The following is a 6,122-nucleotide window of genomic DNA, read 5'->3' as shown; positions in this document are numbered from 1 at the left end:
AAATAGCCTCTTAGGAGTCTCATTCACCTGTTTTCTAACATGAGACCATTTTTCTAAAAGGATTTCTTCTACTTTTTCATGATGAAGTCGTTGCACTGAATCGTCAAGTGAGTACCACCATTTAGCAGCCTCATCTTTTATATTAAATAGTAGCCAACTTGTCCAAAATTATTTGGATCGAGACTTGTGATATTTTATAAATTCTTCAATAGTGGGACCATCATCACATCCTATAAAAATCATTTCATTAGAAGCAATGAAGTAGAATGAGGGTTTTGAAAAAAATTACGCACTTTATGTGGAAAATTTAGAATTGGAACAACCATTCTGCATCTTCTTATGTGATATAAATCCCGATCTGGGCACTCTCGAATTTCAAAATCATGCTGCAATTGTCCCACAGCCACAAAATATTCTGAAAAAGAAAAAAAAAATTGATCTTAAATCAAGGATATATCCCTCATTCGGACTCTGATTTGACCAATTGTTTTTTTCAAATTGGGTAATTTTTCAAGAAGATCTCAAATCCGCAATTAGTTTCTCAAAATTTCCCACAAAAACTACAAGATTTGACCATAACCTTTTCAATTCATCAAATATACAAACCATCTCATGACATGTATGAAAACAATACCCTAATAGGGATACATTATAGAGTATGCATTTGGGTTCTTATCATTAAAGAATTGTGAAGGATGAACATTTTCAATGATATATCTAGGAATAATTGCTCAATTTTATTTATTGAAACCTTATTCTCTTCGCCATCAACTTTGGATTCATTGTCACGTTCCATTGCTTCCACCTTTTTATTCTCTCCACCATCCTTGTTCTTTCCCCCACCATATTTCTTATCCCCATGATACTACCTTCCTTCTTCTCCCCTCCTTTATTTACATCATTCTTCTTTCCCCCTAACTTTTCTCCATTCTTTTTCTCTCGAATGACCACCATTTGTTTCCCTATCTTTTTTTGGAGATATTCCACCAAGTTATTTGGATCCATCACTCCTGGATAGTTTCCTTATCATTCTTCACTTTATGTTATGCACATTGCATTCTTGTGTAATTTTATGCTAAGGTATTTAGGTGTCGTAGTGGAGTGATTGGAAGTGAGAGGTCCTATTTCCTTTCCAATCACAATCTAGTTATCTCAACATTTATGCTTGGGTGGACCAAGAGAAGAGAAAAGGAGGTGTCTTATCACCCTAAATTATCTCATCTCCAACATTTAAATGATTTTAATTGAAACATTAGAAAACATCATTCAAAAAACATAATACACTTGAAATCATGGTTCATATGCCAATTACATGCCACGCACGCCAGTGAAAGTTGTAGTTGCTTATATCAAGATTCATGTGATTATCCTTTCATACAATTGCAATTTAATCCTACAAATATGTGAAATGAAGAATTTTGTAGCCCATAAATGCCCAAGAATGACTAAAAATGACTGATTATTGAGTGTAGGTTTGGTTTAGATTTACATCTTATAAATATTTGGGCATTTGATCCTCTTTTCGGTCAAATCAAACACATAGGATCCCATGCAAAAGGCACAGACATTCCCACTTGAACTATTTCTCCTACAAGCATAGCTTCAATGCACAAATAAGAGGCCATATCCATGTATTTCAAAAGAACTTTAAATAAAAAATTAAGTTAAAGAACAAGAGCATCATTTCTTCTCTCAGTTAATCTAATGTCTACTTACTTGTGTGCGAATCATTTTTCCTCCTATATTTAAGGGTTTTCCTACTTTTATGTGAATCGTTTTTCCTCCTTTAGAACAAAAGTGATTCTTATTGATTATCCAATATTAACAAAACTATTAAAAGTTTTAAAAACCCCTCCACATAAAAGATGAATATCACATGGTTCCTCTCAGATGATGCATTTCATATTATATTTCTCTTCGATTGCATAATAAAAAACCCTAAATCTCTCCCTTTGACTTATTTGATTGTGACTGACATTCAACATGATATTGGAGAAGTCTTGCAATCAAAATTACACCATGTTTATGTATATGAATTTTAATATGATCCAAGGTTACTGTTATCACTCAGATTTTCCTAGAAGTTGTTGAGAAGAGGAAAGGGTTCTAAGGTAACCACAAATTGACTTTTAGGTACAGAATCTAGCCAATCTGTACCCACAGAGGGCTTTCTCTTTAAGATTTAGCTTTGTTTTGAAATATATTAGGCTAGTTATGAAAGTTTGGGGGTTTTGATTGTGTTTGGTGGTGAAATTCAGTAGCAAAGGGGTAGGACTGAATAGTTTAGGCCATTGGGCTAATGGAGTCAAAGAAGATGGCTCAATTGAATTTGGGTTTTCAACAAAGGATGGCTTCACAGGGCAAGAAAGCTAAACAAGGAGCAAATAGAGACTTGAAAGGATGGAATGGACTTAAAAGTTATGAGGGGAAATTAATATTCCTTCAACATATTTTAAGAGAGGGAAATTAGATAATTACCAATAAAGAGCAATTATGAATTCTTTACTAAATAACCAAAATGATTAAACTAGGAAACAGGAGCAATTAAGAATTCACTGCTTATGCTAGTTTAGAGGAAAACATTAAGGATAAAAAATATTGAAAACAGATTGCACTTAAGCACTTTCTGAATTATTCTTTTTCGTTTTACTATTCAGATATGGAACACAATTGATATAATAAACCAAAAAACATTAATACATGAGATATAGAATACTTATTGATCCGGTGTTTGACACATGAATCCTGTGAAAAGTCCTTTGAATTAATTCTTCATCCAGCCAGCCATAGAAAATTTGTCCAACACCACTTTATTCCAAAGTAATCATTTTTATAGCAATGTCTAAAAATACACACTCAATACTCCAATTGAGGGAGTATTTATACAAAAAACTTACAAAAAATATCTCAAAACAATGTGAGATATATTCTAGGATGATTGTCAATAAGTTACATGAAAAATAGAGACAGACGGTCTCGTAGATAGAAGAAAAGGCAAAATGATGTCTTGTTATTCCTATTCTTGTGAATGTGCTGGAGGCAGGCCCTATGATTGGGCATGCTGCTATCTTCTTTGTAATTCTGTGTTGGCTGCCCTGTTTTCACTGATACTCTTTACTTGCTCTAATACTCTTTGACCTGTTTAATCCTTGTTTATCTTCAGTTACCATCATTGACTCTGGAAAAATGAAAATTTACATTTTTATCAGAGGTAAATCATAAAATTTCTATCATTTCTGCCCACCAGTTTTCCTGAGGTATTCTGATCCTTTGAAGTTTTCTAAGGATTTCATCAGCCTCGGTATATCTGAAAAAATCAGGCTGAACTTGGAACAGGTGTTTTATCTCATGCTCCACATAGAATAGGTTCTCAAGATTATAAAAAAGAAATATGCCTGTAGGTATTTCTTTAGCTGTACTAGAAGACGAGCTGGCCTGGTTATCTACATATTTATCCAACTTATTAACATAATCTAACTATGTGATCAGCTTGTCATTGATAACTAGAGGAATGGGAAGTCCCTTACTCTGCAATATACCAAACTTCTTCATAAAGTGATCAATTTCTTCCTGCATATTTAGGAGTCTCCTTTCCAAATTCTGCATCAAGGACTTTCTAGTCAAAACTTTCTTAATTTCCAAAATAGTCCTTGTTCTGTCTCTAATGCCTAATTCTTCAAGCTCATATTTATTCTTAGTATTCAAAAAATTAATCAGTCTGGTAGCCTCTTCAGGCATCCTTCCTAATTCTTCCTTTGTTCTTTTGACTTCTTATAGGGCTAGTTTTATCAACTCCATCTGCTCAAAAATTATTTGGATAGATGGCCAAACATCATTTATTGACTGAGTGATGTTGGCCCAACGGATTTTTCTAATTTCTGCTAAGGGTTTATCAAATGTGAGATCCTTTTCTAACGATTTCACTTTTTTATCTAATCCTTTGCTTTCCCTCACTTTCTCTGCAAAATTGATTTTTGAAAGATCATACTTTTGCTCCAAGGTAGAAAATTGCTCTTTTAGCTTTTGCAGCTCTGTAACTTGGAGCTTCAATTCCTCCATTGATTTTATTAATTCATCTGGGCTAAGACCCAAAATTCCTGCTTGTGTTGTACCTGCTGTTGTTGTTGTTGTTACTGCCTCTGCTGTGACCACTAGAACATTAGGTGCCAGAGCTGTTCCAAGGGTTGAAGGGACTACAGTGGAAACTACGGGAATCACATTGGGAGGCTGAGAGGTCGACTCTTCCTGTTTGTCCTTCAATGACTTCTCTAATTATTGTTTAGTCTCCTTTAGCTGCTCATTAAGTTTCAGAACTAAATCCATTAGCTCTTCTTCAATCCTTTGTTGTATAATTTCAGCTGTCAGTGGGTGCCGTGAAGGTGGCAATTTCAGTTGCTTTCTTAAAGCAGCGATGTCTTCATCCTTCTTTATAAATAAGGCTTTTGCAGCCTTCACATCTTTAGGATCATGGCCCAACCCAATGATCAATTATTCTAATGGTTTAATCCTATTGTATTTAGCTTATGAAGAGGCTTTTTCCAGCTGTAGTTGGGCAGTTGTATTGTTCATAGAATTTTCCAGCCTTTGGGCCATCATGGCCTTGCTTGTCAGTGTAGAATAGACCATCCCCCCTGTCTGTTTATGCAATTCAATCTGGTCCAGGGGATGGATGTCTTTTGCCATGACCTCGAAATTAGTTTTGAGGTAATCTATAGCTAATTGAGGCTATTGCACCTTGGGCTTGAAAAAGCTCATTATCATTTTCCCTTCTTTGATGTCATAAGCTGGCATCAAACTATTCTGGTTTGTGGGAGCCATTTTCAAATATTGATTGTAAACTTGGATCCTTAATGGCTCATTTCTAGCTTTAATTTCTTTGAACTTTTTCTTGATATCTAGATTTTCTTTTCCTGGAGGCCTGAAGGATGATACTTCTGCACTCTATTGTCTTTCCAACTCATGTCTTTGTGAGCCGGAAGGTGTCCCTTCTACTGGGAAAGCTTGATGACTATCTACACCTTCTCTTCTTTAGCTATTAGTATTTTCTTCATAGAATTCTTCTTCTGAAAGAGTATTTAGCCTGTGCCTTTTAGCGCCACACTGTTAAGAGGGTCCACTCGCAGGGATAGCTAATTCCATGTCTCTCTTTTTAGTCCTCTCCTTATTCAGAGGAGTCTGCAAGATGGGTGGTTCTACCACATTGACTTGAGTTGGAGGAATTTGGATGTTGGCCTGCTCTTTGGATGTTTCAGGCTATTTAGACATTATGGATTGTTCAGTAGCCTGTGTACTTGTCTTTGTTTCTTTACCCTTGGAGGTCCTTGTGGCTGGTGTATTGGTCTGCTGTGAGTGCCTTTCAGAGGTCCCAGCTACTGAGGCACTTATTCCTGATGCTGATCTCTGAGAACTATCATAATGTACCTACCCAAAAGAATCTAAGTCAAGAGTCTTTTCAAGATCTCTCATTACATTTTCTATGTTCACCTATTCACTATCAGTAGCTACTAAGGTCCCCTCTCTCCATTCATCCATGTTGGCAAACTGTTCAATTTCTGGGATTCTATGATGCATATAGGGAGACAGCCTATTCTTCATTCTTCTATCATAGATAAAGCCATGAGGGTCATATCAGGCCCAAACAAAACTTTTTTGTAATCTAAGGTAGTTTCCTAGAATTCTCTCTACTGCATCCCCTACTTCTCTACTGTTGCAGACGAAAGGGCCTATTTGATGTTTGATCCTAAGATGTGCTTTCTTTTTGGCTTTGGCAAAATGGATCAAATCCGAATTACACATCTGCCTGTAGTATTCCAATGTAAACAGTTGCATTGGAACATACTTTGGTAACTTGAAGGGGGTAAGCTCACAACCATATATCCTGAATTCTATGAAGTTCTAGTATAGATACCAGTCACCCACTTTGTACTGCTTGGAAAGTTGAAGGGTCTTTTTAATGTCACCACTGATCCTGGGAGGGGAAACCCCTGTCAATAAGGTGGTTGCTGGATGAACAAATAGATCAATGAATTCATTATAGGAGTAAGGATTTTCAAAGGAATCATGGAAAACTGTAGACCAGAAGATTACAGACCTTGGATTTCCTATGGTGTCAAGTTTCAGGA

This window comes from Pinus tabuliformis, chromosome 8 (genome assembly GCF_031772625.1).
Source record: "Pinus tabuliformis cultivar Carrire ecotype Pingquan chromosome 8, CPIR1, whole genome shotgun sequence".
Lineage (NCBI taxonomy): Eukaryota > Viridiplantae > Streptophyta > Pinopsida > Pinales > Pinaceae > Pinus > Pinus tabuliformis.
The sequence above is the reverse complement of the archived record's forward strand: the minus strand, read 5'-3'. Positions refer to the sequence as shown.